Source organism: Leptonotus elevatus, chromosome 19 (genome assembly GCF_054856555.1).
Source record: "Leptonotus elevatus isolate MCC_2025b chromosome 19, RoL_Lele_1.0, whole genome shotgun sequence".
Taxonomy (NCBI): domain Eukaryota; kingdom Metazoa; phylum Chordata; class Actinopteri; order Syngnathiformes; family Syngnathidae; genus Leptonotus; species Leptonotus elevatus.
In genome coordinates this window covers 4,939,765-4,955,026 of record NC_141257.1, presented here as the reverse complement: position 1 = coordinate 4,955,026, position 15,262 = coordinate 4,939,765, and the positions used below count along the sequence as shown (strand labels likewise).

The following is a 15,262-nucleotide window of genomic DNA, read 5'->3' as shown; positions in this document are numbered from 1 at the left end:
GAGAGAGAGAGAGAGAGAGAGAGAGAGAGAGAGAGAGAGAGAGAGAGATGGAGAAAGTGGGCGGGGCTGTGCGCCACGTCTGTGCCAATAGGCGAAAGGCCACCTAATTAAAGTCCTACCAAGTAATCCCGGACAGCACCCTCCTCCTCAACATCACCCCCCCTCCCTCTTTAAAATCCACTCATTCGGCGCGCAACATTGAGAGAGAAAAAAACAAACAAAAAAAACACGCCGTCCTTCGTCCATATGCAGACTCCTCTGGAGGAGATCGCGCTAAACATGCTGTGCGGCGGGACTCGGCTCGTGTAAGACCGGAGGGCTTCAGTGGGGGTGGGGGTCGGCGGGGGGGGGGGTGGACGTCCATCCATTCCTCCATCCGAGGCATCGAGGCACTCGGGGGCCAGCCACCGCGGATGTGCGCGCTGAGCAGCCGCAGAAGTCGCGTCTGAAAGCGGGTCGCGATCGAGCCCGGCATCCGCTCGCGTTTTTGTCCCCGGAGCATCGCGAGGAAGGCTGCCCAGCATTCCTTCCTTGCATCTCTCCGCGTTCTGTCCTTGCAACCCCCTGCCCGGCTAATCGGAGCTCCGAGGACATCCTTCGATCGGGTAAGAGAGTGCTATGCATGCTTTCAGATTTAATTGTTTATTTCTGAGGGCAATTGAAGCTGAAACATTCACACACACGCACGCACGCATGCATGTGGACTATAAATGACATTAAAGTGTTCTTCAATGGAGACCTTTTGTTTGTTTAGCCAATAGGAAGAGGGGCCTTTCATTTTTTATTTATTTTTTTAATGAATGATCTTATAGCTGAATGCACATGGTCACCACAAAGAGCATCCCTTGAATATATTATTTGGGACTTTTGAGGTGCAGTAGATTCAAGGCCGGGACGACTGGAATTTGTTTGTATTAATTCTTGATAAGTCACTCGGGTTTCATTGGAGTTAGGTCACGCCCTGAAAGTCAGTTTCATCCACAAAACAACGATCTCCTTCTGTCTCTCTCTCTTTCTCTCTCTCGCCTCCCGATTGGCAGCGTTGGCAACCACATCCATAAATTAAGTCAACAGAGGCCGCGGGACCGAGTGAGTGAGGATGCTAATTATCACCTGTCACTTAGATGCTCTCGACGCCAGCTCGAGTCGGGATAACGAGGACGAGCTAACACGGGCGGAAAACCGAGAGGAGGCGACTGTCTTCAGAGGTTAAGGCTTTTCCTTTGACATTTTCCCAAACTTTGAACCCGATAGCCAACGGATGTTGATCTCCGCGTGGGGCTGAGTTGACAGGAAATTGACTTTATGTTCATTAGACAAGATTGTTGGTATTTGGTTTGTGGAAACAAAATCACTGCGCGCTGTTCTTGTCTTGACAGTGTCGAGTCATTGATCGTCTTCAAAACAAACTTCTCTTTTAGCTGTTTTCCATTTTCTAGTGACCCTCTTCATATACATAAACTTTTTATTTATTTTTACTTTTAGAGCTTTTCTAGATATGCAAAGATTTAAATTTTCTATTTTGTACAACAAAAATAATAACATTTCTCTTTGTAATTGAATTAATATATTTCCACTTCAGAATCAAGAAGGATTTTCATCCACTTTCTGCCGTCTGTGTCAAGGTCTGATTTGTGAGCATATCACATGGATGATTAACTAAGATGCTTCAAGTGAACACTGCTTGTGTCATCTTATTACCAATTACTCTGATTCGGAATTTAGAGATCTGCTCCGGGGCAGGGGCAGATCTATTCTCGTGAGTGCTTGGCCTGCGGGCCGCCACAAAATCATAACAAAACTATTCGCGTTATCAATGTTGACGTGTTAAAACTAGCGGTGTCAGGCGATTACGATTTTTTTAATCGTAATTAATCACGACTTCAATAGTTAACTCACGATTAATCGCAAATTTTATATCTGTTCTAAATGTACAATAAAATATTTTTATCTTCTAAGTTTTCATATTCTTGTTAACATAAGAGTGGAAAAAAGATGTTAAACTAATAGAAATATGGCTGCATCTTTTGGTCATTGATACAGTAATTTTATAATAATTCATAAAATTTAGTTAAAATTAAAAAGATGTACTCTACTGTAAAAAAAGAGTGTGATATTAATTTGTGGACATTTTTCTGCCACTAGATGGCATAATTGTATTTGTAAGACGTTGGTGACAGCTCAGTGAATTTTCTTTTTATATCAAGAACTATCTAATCTTTAACATGAAGTAAAATTTTAAAATTGTAAAATACAACTTGACCCCAATCTCAATAAAAATATATGCATTATTATTATACTTATTACTGCTAAACTTTGGACGTGTAATTCCCCAGACAGGCTTTCCAAGTAAAGATTGGTAATTAATGGCGCGCTAAAGAAATTAGTAGCGTCAAATAAACTTTAAATTAACTCAAAATTAATTATGTAATGTCACCAGCAATTGACCAATCACAGCGTGACCAATCACAGCGTGATTGGTGAACTGCTGGTCACATGACATATGGACGCCATCTTGTTATCCTTGTCACATGACATATGGACGCCATCTTGTTACCCTGCCGAAACAGAGTTGGCCAAATACTGGCTGTGACTGGATCGGACCTCTGGTTCATGAGAGTCTCCGAGAAAGAGACTCTTGGTAGGTAGCCAAACAAAAATGATGATTATTATATTGATTCGCGCCTATAAAATCAATAGCGAAGTCACTTACCAGGATGCACTTTAAAAACGGATACGATAATAATTCAAACTTTTGCGCTTAAGTGGGAATCATGCGCCAAGAACATGTGCTCGGCGGCTTGCTTCGGAAAGTGTCACAGTCTGAATTATGATGCGGATGCGGTTTGGGGCAGAGGCAGCGTTTAGCTTGCATGTGCTAATCGAGTTGTTACGTAAGACAGTAAGTGTGTGCTGGAGCGCTCCTCAGTCGCTCACACAAAACAACCATCATTGCATGTGCTCTCCCTTTTACGCGTTTGTGTATGACGACATGGTTTCGGGTTGAATCCTGCAGCCGAGATGAATTGAAGTGAGACTCTATAGTCTCTTTCATGGCTAATTTTTCCTCTTCACATGTTCGCAAGAACAGACATGTTGCTCATGTCGACCTTGTCGTTCCCCCCTCATCCCGCTCGACTTCCATCAACCCCCCCTACGCCCACCCCCGCGGCAGTGGCATGCTGCTTGTAAGTCTTCCAACAGCATGATGGATGCGGAAGGCCAATGGAATTAGCTCAGAGGATAACGCTAACCGCTTTGTGGGGGAGAGGAGTCGCAAAAGCATCAAGAGCCAAACCAAAATGGTCCAAATGCTGCTGTGGTCTGCTGCTTGAACCGGACAGACAATCTGGGCCAGCCTTCTGCTGCATTTATACTCCGTTGCAAACGTCGGTTCATGAATAATTCACCGGGGGGATAATTTCGAGCAATTATTTTCAATATTACTGTTTAGTGCTCGTGATAGTTGTTAGGAGCAGGGTGATCGATTGTACAAAATTAAAAACCGAGACACTGCAATTTTGCTGAAAATCAAATTTGCAATAAATTCTCGCTATTAACTATTTATAAGAAATGGAATCGCTTTTTTTTTTTTATTAAAAAATAAATAAATAATAAAAATAAAATAAAATTAATTTAATCGCTAGTCAATCTGGTGACCGGTGGTTTTATTACTAGGGGTGTCAGGCGATTCAAATTTAAAATCATAATTAAATCACATGACTTCAATCGTTAACTGACGATTAATCGCACATTTTATATCTGTTCTAAATGTACAATAAAAATATTTTTAAGTTTTCATACTCTTGTTAACATAAAAGTGAAAAAAAAAATGGTTAGTAGCAATATTTTTTATTATTTTTGTAGGGCTGTCAGGCGATTACATTTTTTAATTGTAATTAATTGCATGACTTCAATAGTTAACTCACGATTAATCGCAAATCTTATATCTGTTCTAAATGTGCGATAAAATGTAAGATAACATATTTTTTAAGTGGGGGGGGGAAATGTTGAACTAATAGAAATATGGCTGCATCTTTTAATCATTGATACAGTAATTTCATAAAAAAATCATAAAATTGAGTTCAAATTAAAAAGATGTACTGTACTGTAAAAATACAAGTGTGATATTGATTTGTGTTAAGGTAATTTTTCTGCCACAAGATGGCATTTTTTAAATTGCAAAATACAACTTCACAAATATATGCATTATTATTAAATGTATTATTTCAAAAATTTTGACGTGGACATGTCTGCTGCGTTGTGGCTGGAATTCCCCCAGTACAGACTTTCCAAGTAAGGGCCGGTCATTAATTAAATTAAAATAAAAAAATAAAAAATAAAATAAAAAAATTTGTGGCGTTAAAATAACTTAGTCCCTCCCCTAGTTATTACGCTAGCTAATGCTAAATGCTATCTACTAGGACAAAATAATGGGGCTGGCGAACTACATTTAGTGAGTAAATTTAGAAATCATATTTTCCCCAACATGTTTTTTTGTGATATCTTTGTTTGGTGGGGATCATGCCTTGGCTCAAAAAAAGATTTGGAAACATTGCTCTAAGCTAATGATATATAGACATCTGCATGCACATTAGCGCTTGTGTTATTCGATTAGATTTGACAGGCAGTGGATAAACAGCTCTCAGAAATTACTCAGTGTTTAAACTTCTGAGAAAATGGCAGACAATTTGTCTTATTTGCCCGAGGCTGGCTGCGGAAATACTTTTAATATCATTATATTGACAACGTATCAGTTATCATATCTTACAATTGGTGTGCTGTTGCACATGTTTGCTCATCTCCAGTTTCCAAATGATACACTTTGTAAAATGATGCATTTTGTATTCTTTCAGTTCCAGCTGAGGAGGCAATGCTAGGAGAGTGAAAAAACAAAACAAAAAACAAAGCAATTGGCCTGGGGGAGCTTTGTCACAAGCTGGAATGTTTCATCATGAAACTAGTGAGAATCAGAGAGGATTTAAACCAGTAATTCCTCCCCCATGTGACTGTTTTCATCTGCCGAAAAAAAAAAGGGGAGGGGGGAGTGGGGTGTGGCCAGTATGGGTTGTTGCGGGGGTCTGCGTGATGCCCCTATACACGCATTCGGCCTTATAATCTCTTCTGATCCGACTTCGTGGAGGGGCCGGGATGTCTCGATAAAGTCTGCGATAAGGCTGAGGAAGCAAATGCTCTGCTGGATGTGCGAGGCTAAACGGAGGACTTAGTAGTCAACGATGCCCTCGAACTCACCTGTAGTCCACATCCTTTGCGAGGTCAGTGGTCTGCTGCAGTTGGATCCACAAGTGGATGGACCTAGAGGACACAGAAAGGGTTATGTAGACCTCGCATGGGGTTCCTCAGGGTTCCTAAATCGAACATCTAGAGTTTCAAATTATGTTTTGGACACAAGAGTTTTTAAATCCTATCTCTGGAATATGTGGTTGTGATTTTCAATAATTTTGACATTTCACCTGATATGCAAAGTAAATTTGCTAACGCTCTACTTGTGGCAATGTAGATCATCTTGCAAGGGATACCTCAAGGTTCCTACATAGGACATCGAGAGTTTCAAATGATTTTTAATTATCTTTATGCTTTCATACACTATATTTTCTTAAATATGCGTTTGTGCTTTTTAATCTTGACACTTTTCTTAAATTTTACAACAATTAAAAACAAGATTTTCTATTGATTTCTTACATTTGTTTGGAATTATTTGTATACATATTTTTAGAGTCACTGTCATTTGTTTGAGCTGATTGTTGAGTTGGGCAACTTTTATGGTACACATCGTCAGTGTCGGGCAGAAATCTTTCATGTCCAAATTTGGTCACGTTCCTATATTTTATTTTTCGATTTGGTCAGTCGGTTATTTTTTTTTTTATAAATTATTGACCAATAATAAGGGTTGAAAATGGCTAGCTCTCTTTGTCGATGCAGTAGTAATGCCCAACAAACTTTAATTTTTAAATTTTTCTGAAAAGTGAAGGTTTAGGCGATGCAAAGATTCTCCACCGATATTCACTATAGCAAAAGAGCATTTAGCAATGGCATAAACGTATAGAGGACCACTTTAAATTATGTGACGAGCCAAATTGAGTTTGACACCCATTTTCCACATATTGAAGAATTTCATTTGTGGCATTTGACAATCAAACAGTGTTGATTGTCTATTAAATAAAGTTGAATTACTCACAAAAACTCAATTCCCACTAATACATTTTTGTACGAGACTTTAAGAAAACACAGCTTTGCCCATATTTGGATCCGAATTCTGAGGGAAAAGAACTAACAATCATTTGGACGTTCAGCTCCTGCAGCCATTAGGGGCTGAAAGGGCGGCCGTTTACTGCGAAAAGATCGACATGCGGTGCAGCACCCGAAGTCAAGGGACAGAAAGAAAAGGCCTGTGTGTGTCTGCGTGTGTCTGCGTGTACGCATGCGTTCCTTGGCATAAAAGGGCCGACTCGACTAAAACGGCACACGCTCTTCTATTTAGATCCTATCTCAAAGCGGCCTCCTTCTCTTTTCCACCACACGTACCAACTATTCCCTCTTCTTCCGTCGATCCATTGTGCGCCCCGCAAGGGAAGGGGCTATTTCCCTCTCCCTCCTTTTGCATCGTCACGGCTCCTGCTCTCTTCACGTTGCCTTTCATGTCCTTTTTTTTGTCCTCTCCATTTGAAAAGGCTCCCAGCATAAATAAAATAGTAGCTTAACATCATCCGTTTACGCCAACAGTAAAGCCATTTAGAGAAGATTGTTGTCGTTCCAATCAGTTAAGGCTATTTCCAGACGCAAACATAGACTTACAGTTCATATATTCTTATTTTATGCAAATGGCCTTGGAATGGAGCTCTCTGTAGTGTTTAAGGACTTGGATGTCACCAGTTAACAGTATGAAGGAGAATTGGGCTACACTAAAAAGTAAGGAGAGGAACCAGTTGAGGTGGCTCGGGCATCTGGTTCGGATGCCTCCCTGGACGCCTCCCACCGGCGGGAGGCCACGTGGACGACCCAGGACACGCTGGAGAGACTACGTCTCTCGGCTGGCCTGGGAACGCCTTGGGATCCCGTCGGAGGAGCTGGCTGAAGTGGCTGGGGAGAGGGAAGTCTGGGCTTCCCTGCTAAAGCTGCTGCCCCCGCGACCCGAGCCCGGATAAGCGGTAGAAGATGGATTGATGGATGGATGGATAAAAAGTAAAATAAATTTAAGGCATTTTAACTGTATTAAAATCATATGGAAATACAAAGATTGAATTTTATACATGTATAAAATAAATAAAAGTGAAGAATAAGAAAAATGATAAAGTGCATTTTTACAGTATATTAAAAATATTGTTTTACTTGCAGTGGGCCTACTTGTATGTACAGTAAAAACAATTTCATGAAATTAATTCCTTATGAGAATAAAGTAAAAACTATAAAAGTTACAATGCTAGGCAAATTATGTAAAACAAAATATGAGAAAAGTTGTTGTTTTTTTAAGTCTTAAATGGCAAACAAATAAAGTTAAAGAAAACGTGGAAAATCTTACATTTGTAAGGTTAAAAAAATGACAAGAAAATTATTTCATGCTCTGATAGTTACAATGTTAACTTGGATGAAGTGATAAAAAAATATTTTTTAAAAAGTCTTATGATTGTGATCTACTCTATCATTTTGATATCTGCTTATCAAGATTGAAATGTTATGAGAATAAATCTATATCTATATTTATATATATATATATATATATATATATATATATATATATATATATATATATATATATATATATATATATATATATATATATATATATATATATATATATATATATATATATATATATATATATATATATATATATATATAACGGTATTTACTTTTAGTTCTTTCAGTGTGGTCTTAATACTGCACTTCTATGTATGGCAGCATGTTCATTTTCCTCGTATTTATTTTTTTATTATACTTGTGTGCATTTACAAGCTTGTGTAATGACTGCAGACTCATTTTGCGCTGCTGACGGAGCAATCGCACTGCAACCTTTTCTTCTCTTGATGGCTCTGTGAGCGAGAGGCATTCTTCGGTGGAGGCTCGGCTGATGAATGAGCTACTCACTCTTCTGTAATTTTGGAGACTGCTCTTGAGTTGGATCTCATTAGACGGAGGCAACCATGTGCATTTGTAACATGTGAAATAAATACAATCGGAGGGAAATTGCCTCTCTTACGATCAAAGTAGGCTGTGGCATCTTTTATCCTGAGGCGTTAAAACTGATTTTTTTTTTTTTTTTTTTTTACTCCCCAATATGCTCAACAAATGGTCAGAACTGATTTTCGGAAATGTTACCTTCTTAATATTCACAATTGCAAAGCAGACTTGTGATTGTCGATGGAGGTGGAGTTGGTCATTTTATGTTCAACATATGCCATAGTAGTAACAACACACGTAGCATTTTCCTCATTGCGTGTGCTCTCACATTGAGAAAAAAAAAATCCCTTGAGATGTTAAAAATCATTATGTGCACACTGCTGATAACTGAAGTCTCACAATGCCATCTTATTTTTACACACACCGTAATTCGCACACCGTGGGATCAGCAGCCTTGCTGTCGCTTGTAAACACACGAGCGTGGGCCCGAGTATATTGACGCTAACCGGGACGCGAGAGATCAGTGGGCCGCAAGCTGCTCCTTCCTGAGGTGTCTCCACGTTGTCGCTGGCGTATTTAGAGGGGGGGTGGGGTGGGGGGGGGGGGGGCAATGATGATGACAAGTTGAATCGGTAAATTTACCGTATGAACAATACAGAGCTCTCTCTCTCAAAAAAAATAAAAGAAGGGCAAGAGCCGGCACGACGGGATGAAAGGAGGGTCTTTAACCAGCATTTTCCCTTAAAAACTTGCATGAAATTAACTCATTCAACTCCCAGCCATTTTCACTGAAGCAACCCCCTTCGCTCCCGGCTGGTTTACTGGATTTTGACTGATTTTGCAAGGCCCACAGAATATTGTGTTCTATGGCTATAAAAACACGGACGCTACCAAAAGAAAGATTAGAGTCTCTTCTTTCATCAGGCAAAAAAAGTGTGTTTCTATCCGTTTCTGTTTTGCAGCTATTAGCATTAGAATACAGCTAAGTTTCATCTTTATTCACAAATCTGTTGAAAACACTGGCAAAAAGAGCTTGTTGCAACATGGCCCTGGTTGGTCTCTTTTGCTCTGCTGCCACCTGCTGGCCGTTTTTGTAGTAACTACCATTGCTTCAACCATTCTCTTCAATTCGGAGGCTGCATCAAAGCCCTCTGTATGCTATATAAAAAACATAAATATGTCTTTGGGAGCATGGTAATATTTAAAATAGAACATATTTATACATTTTTGGGAGCAAATTAGTTCATGACAATTTTCTATACTTCAAATTCTAGCTGCTGAACGTAAAAGATACTGATATCGGCCACCGTCGCGAATACTGATACCTTGAAATAACCTGGTATCGGGACTCGCCCGTCCCTAGTCATGAGTAATTTGAATAACATAAAATGAAATGAGAATTCATTTGTATTATTTATAAACCTTCAAACAACCGCTACTTAACAGCAACACATACAAACTGGGTACAGTATACTCATAATACTCAGTGGAAATGACAACTATTGTATAGAGTTTCGTTGAGGGTCTTCTCTGCCACTTCTTCCCCCTCCTAATTAAGCATCATCTCTTCCAGGAGAGCTCAGTGCTGCCTGCCATGTTGTGGCATAAAGTGGTACTACACTGAAGGCACACAGCTCTAAATTTGAAGTTGCCTCTATACTGTAAAAACACATTTCAAATAATTGCGTAAAAATTTGTGACATAACCGTGAGACACCATGCTGTATATTGTGCGCGTGTTCCTAATATTGTGGCCGGTAAGCATTTTTGTCTCGTTTTCAGCAGCATCATGGTGAAAAGAAAAAAAAAAAAGTTTCTAAGCAGCCAAGACATGACACTCAAACTTCACAGGCGAGCCTTCAGGTGTCGAAAGAGGCGACGCGAGCGAGCGAGCGCAACATCTGAGCGAATGCGAGCGAGGCGAGGAGTTCCTCTGATCATTCTCTGCCTCCGTCTCAAACGCGAGCAAGAATCCCCCACAATGCACCGCGGCGGGCCTCTTCAGCTTCCCACATAATCTCCCGTGAAGGGTGTATCTTTTTCCCCGACTGCCTGCTGCTGCCTTCGAGAAGCAGCGAACGGTGAAAGTAGACAAGCGGAACGCTACGGTCACACACACAATCTGTTTCGCTGAAAAGCTGGTTGAGTTTCTCAAATTTAAAACATTTAATATACAGGAAATGAAGAATTAATAGTGAATTTTTGTATTCTAAACTCAAAAAAGACGTCATAGATCGCATTAACTGCACATGAAATATTTGATGTAACATTTCTTCACTGTCATAAAAGTATGCTAGCTAGCATGTTAGCTACTAGCTGACACACACCTGTTAATGACCTGAACCAGGTTAAAAAAAAAATAAAAATCTAATCTCGCCCTTGAGCATTATGTTTGCCCAACCCTGAGTTAGCATCCAATTACACAAAAACGCCTGTTTTTGTAGCGTGGGGGATTCGAATCCAGAATCTCACCACCATGAGGCACATGCGCTAACCACTCACACGCCGTGCCACGCTTGCGTGACCCTCTCACCATTAAACACCATTTCCATTCTCTCTGCTCTCTTTTCCAGCCCGGCAATCTCTTTTGATTCACACAGATCTTACTCCATAATGACGCTCTCCAGGGCCTGAAAATGTGACTGTTGCCAAGCCAATTAAAAACAAAAAATGTATTTTTTAGCCAACATGAGTCTCCGGGTAGTAAAAAATTCATCTGATGTCACCGGGAAGCAAAACAGTTAGTGCAAAATGCATTTATAGTTATTTAAAAAAAAAATTATTACATTTTTTTTTTCTGGAGAAAAAAAATGCATTAATATTTAAATGAAGTTATTATCTAAGGATGCCATGGGATTATGTAAACAAGCAGCAAAATGTACTTTACATGTACTTGTAATTATTTTACAATTGTTCTAAAGCTTAATTTAAATCAGTTTAATAAAAAAACAAAAAAACATCAGCTGGTTATTTTAATATTTGACATTTGTCGGTTTTAGGCACATATAAACATTAACTGCGTACCTGACTGGTGTCCAAAATCAGGCGAAAGAGTGGCTCTGCTAACGGCTGAAGAGCCTCCACAGGTGTGTGGCAACCTGTGAGAAAACAGGAAGTAAAACATGAGTAGCAGATTTCAAAATAAAACAAAACGTTTTTTTTTTCAAATCACAGAGGTTATCATGCTGTTTTGCCATCACCAACAACTTCTGATGAAACTTTTAGAACAGACAATTATATCGACATTAAATACATTTGACTTAATTCCAATTATTCAAGCAAAATGTCAAAACAAAGCAAAAAGAAATGTTAGAAAAATATACTTCTATCCTCTATACAAGTTGTGCAAAGAGTATTGATACAGGGAATTGTTGGACATGTGCTTTCAAAAGTTTAGAGAAGTTCAAAAAAAGGTTTATCTGTAAAGGTTATAGTGCCCATCTCGAAATGTCACCAAACAGCCAAATATCCCAAACTTCTTGTGAGCATTGTGTTTGCATCGCAGTCGTCCTTGTGCTGAATATGTGAGCGATTGCCTCCAGCTTCAAAAGGCTGCTGCGATAATAATTACCATCGCCATCTGGGAAGGCGTGAGTCAATCCCTGCCGTATGCGATTGCAGCACATGGGCCAATAGTCGGGGGGGGGTTTGAGTTTGGAAACATTTGTTGCGATACCTCAAAAGTCACGGAGAAGGACGTCCCACTTATTGAGAGCCAGATAACGTAATTAAATAGAGTAAAAAAAAAAAAAAGGGCTCAATTCAGTGGACATTGTGCTGCTTGCTCTAGTGCAGAGGTGGGCATCGAGGGCCGGAATCCTGCAGGTTTTGTATGTTGCCCTTCTCCAACACAGCTGATATATGATCAGCTCATCAGCAAGCTCCGCATAAGCCTGATAACGATCCTGTTGATTGGAATCAGCTTGTATTGGAAGTGAGAAACCTCCAAAACCTGCAGGACTCCGGCCCTCGAGGACCGAGATTGCCCACCTCTGCTCTAGTGTGTCATCTGTGGCCACCAGGGGGCAGTATAATAAATACATACAGATTCACATGGAGAGAGAGTGTGTGTATATATATTAGGGGTGTGCCCAAATAAAACCGATTCTCATTTAGTACAATTCAGAATCGATTTTACATGTCCCAAAATAAATTTGACTTAAATTATCTTATACTATCTTCCCTTTGTTTGTGTGTGCCTTTATTGGGAGCGCTGTTAATGTTGTACCTGATTTGGCCACTTAGGGGCAGTGTGTAGCCATATTATAGAGTAAAAGGAAAAAGTCACGATCAAGTTATTCCAATAAAAGTTTGTTTTTTTTTGCAGCGTAGAGCCGTTCTTTTGAGTGATAAAAGTGCCGCGAGTAGCGCGCTAATTAGCATTAGCGAGTCAGACTGGAATAGATCATTACGATTCCTTCGACATCTATACATTGAAGCAGAAATCATTGTCAATCAAATCATTTTGAATTGGAAATCGTTCCTAATCGAAAATCGATTCTGAATCGAATCGCACAACCAAAAATCGGAATTGAATCGAATCGCGAGATATTCAAAGATTCCCACCCCTAATATATATATATATATATATACATTTTTACTATGGGCCGGATAAGGCCCACGAGCCTTGAGTTTACAACCTATATGTTAGTCAGTGCTTTGAGTGGGCATACACGCCATGGGCCAGTCGATCTCTTTAAACCTGCTCGCCAATTTGTCAGCAGCACACGGGTGAGAGATTGATTGCCTTCTCCAGTGTCCGCAGCCACGTTGGCATCATGCCTCCCGCGGTTGTTTAGTAACCGGGACAAAGGCCAGTGGGCCGACCTCTGTGGCGCTTGCTGCTTCCAGCGGCAGAAAGATCTAGAACAGCGCTAGGGGGGGGGCGGGACGATCGCAAACGCGGCGGCGAGCGGGGGCCCAGAAGCATTTAGCGGAGATCAAGCGCTGTTACAGAAAAAAAACCGACAGTGACATTTAATAAGGTGTCGAGGGGATGCAAGACGGAAGGAGTGGAAAGGAGAGGGAAGCTAAACGGGAGGAAAATGGAAGATGTCCAGGTGTTGTGTGTCAGCGCATCGATTGCAGCAAGGCATGGAAATAAATCTCCATTCTCCGTCGCCTCTGCAGCAGTAGGAGGAGGCTGCGTGGGGGCCATATTGGACGAGAGGTCGCGATTACGTACACGTGATACCTCGTCGTTAGCACTAAGGTTTTAAGGTTCCGACTGTTCCCACACAGCTGAGAGAATATTTGCCTGTGAGCATTTTTGTGTATCTCTCTGTTAAAGTAGCAGTTGATATGTTAGCATTATGCTAACAGACTTAAGTCTTTTTGATTGCACATTTAAAAAGTGTCCTACAGTGTTTACAACCGGGAAGAATCCACACAATAATTCGTCCCAGAGTCTGTATATGTGCCTCGGTGGGTGCTGCTGTTTTGGTTAGCAGGGATGAACAGTAGGGCCTGTAAAATGAGATCATTACAGTTAGCCGTACTCAGGTCTCTGCGTGCTCATCAATGGCGAGAGCTGTTCTAATAATCTCTCCATAATCTGCAAGGCATCCACAGGATTACGCGACAGGATCCTCTATGTACAGTAGTTCACATACTCATGCACAAGGTGTGCAAAGATATAGATTTGATTTAAGTAAAGCATCGTGTCCACCTGTCCGTCCGTCCATCCATTCAACTCTATACTGTGTGTTTAAAATCCAGCCGCCCTTCCATCTATTCTATCTGTCCCTGTCTGTCAATCTGTCCATCTACCAATCTATGGTCAGTCCGTCCATCCATCTCGCACCCTCCGTTTTTCAAGCCATGTCTGCCCCTCCCCCCTGCCGTCATCCATCTATCTGTCTGTGTGTCCATCTAACCATCCATGCATCTGTTTACAGCCAACCCGTCTGTTCTTCCCTCATCTCATCATCGCACCTCGCATCCATCCATCTACAGTCGGTCCCACAGTCCATCTCTTCCTCCCGCTTTCTATCAATCCATCATCATTCTGTTTATCCATCTACCATCTGAGTCTCACCCTCCCTAAATCTATCCATCCATCGCTGTCTAAGAGGAGACGTACAGTGATTCAGTGGCTTTAAAGTAGGGTTGGGAATCTTTGAATGCTTCACGATTCGATTCGATTCGATTCAGATTTTTGGGCCTGCGATTCGATTCAGAATCGATTTTCGGTTAAGAGCGATTTTGGCTTCCAAACGATTTGATTGACAATGATTTTTGCTTCAATCTATAGACGTGCAAGGAATTGTCATGATCTATTCCAGTCTGACTCGCTAATGCTAATTAGCGCGCTACTCGCGGCACTTTGATCACTGAAAAGAACGGCTCCACACTGCAAAAAAAAATCTACTTTTATTGGAATAACTTGATCGTGACTTTTTCCTTCTACTCTCTAATGTGGCTATATCTTAACAGTGTATTAGACCACGTGGAACCACACCGCCCCTCAGTGGCCAAATCGAAAACATGAACAGCGCTCCAAATAAAGGCACACACGGACAAAGGCAAGACAGTATAAAATAATTGAAATAAAATCGATTTTGGAACATTTAAAATCGATTCTGAATCGTACTAAATGACAATCACGATTCTTATGGGAGTCGATTTTTTGGCACATGCCTACTTAATAGCTTCCAGAATGCGAACAAGAATGAAGGTATAACTACTGAAATGAGTGCGGTCTGAAGAGTCATTGTCACAGCATTCAAGATGATAGAGAAATGTTTCGGAGACTCTTTTTGTTGTGCGTAGCCGCATGCCGTCGCTCTTGCCGCTGGATGTTGCTTCAGGTAGGTAATAGACTTCAGTCGTACTGGAGCGTTAGAAATGAGGTCAACCCTTTCCCAGATGAAAGTTGGAGTTCACAAAGAGTCCGTTTGTGTCCTGGTTTTCTTCCAAATTAGTTTTTTTTTTGTGCCAACCTGGAACCAATGTTGTTATGGTTTTCACGGGATTGCATTTCGTTAGGATTGGTTTTCATCAAACATTTTTAACATGGTTTATAAGAAAGTAGAGTTTCCATATTTTTTACAGTATATCACAGTTCAACTACTGTGTTTTTTATTATTTTTTATGTTATGTTAGCTAACATCTTAAAGATCACG

At 40.5% G+C, this 15,262-nt stretch overlaps 1 protein-coding gene across 2 annotated transcripts in view; it reads left to right on the top strand.

Moving 5' to 3' along the window:
* The first annotated feature begins 337 nt into the window (after positions 1–337).
* LOC147157614 (hippocalcin-like protein 1) overlaps positions 338–15,262 on the top strand; it is a 31,787-nt gene continuing 16,862 nt past the window's right edge. The window contains exon 1 of one of the 2 annotated variants that reach the window (XM_086063372.1): positions 338–606. The gene's annotated coding sequence lies outside the window, so the exon portion shown is untranslated. Of the gene's footprint in view, positions 607–1,040; positions 1,209–15,262 lie in introns of those variants that run through there. The other variant, XM_086063371.1, reaches the window with a different exon arrangement.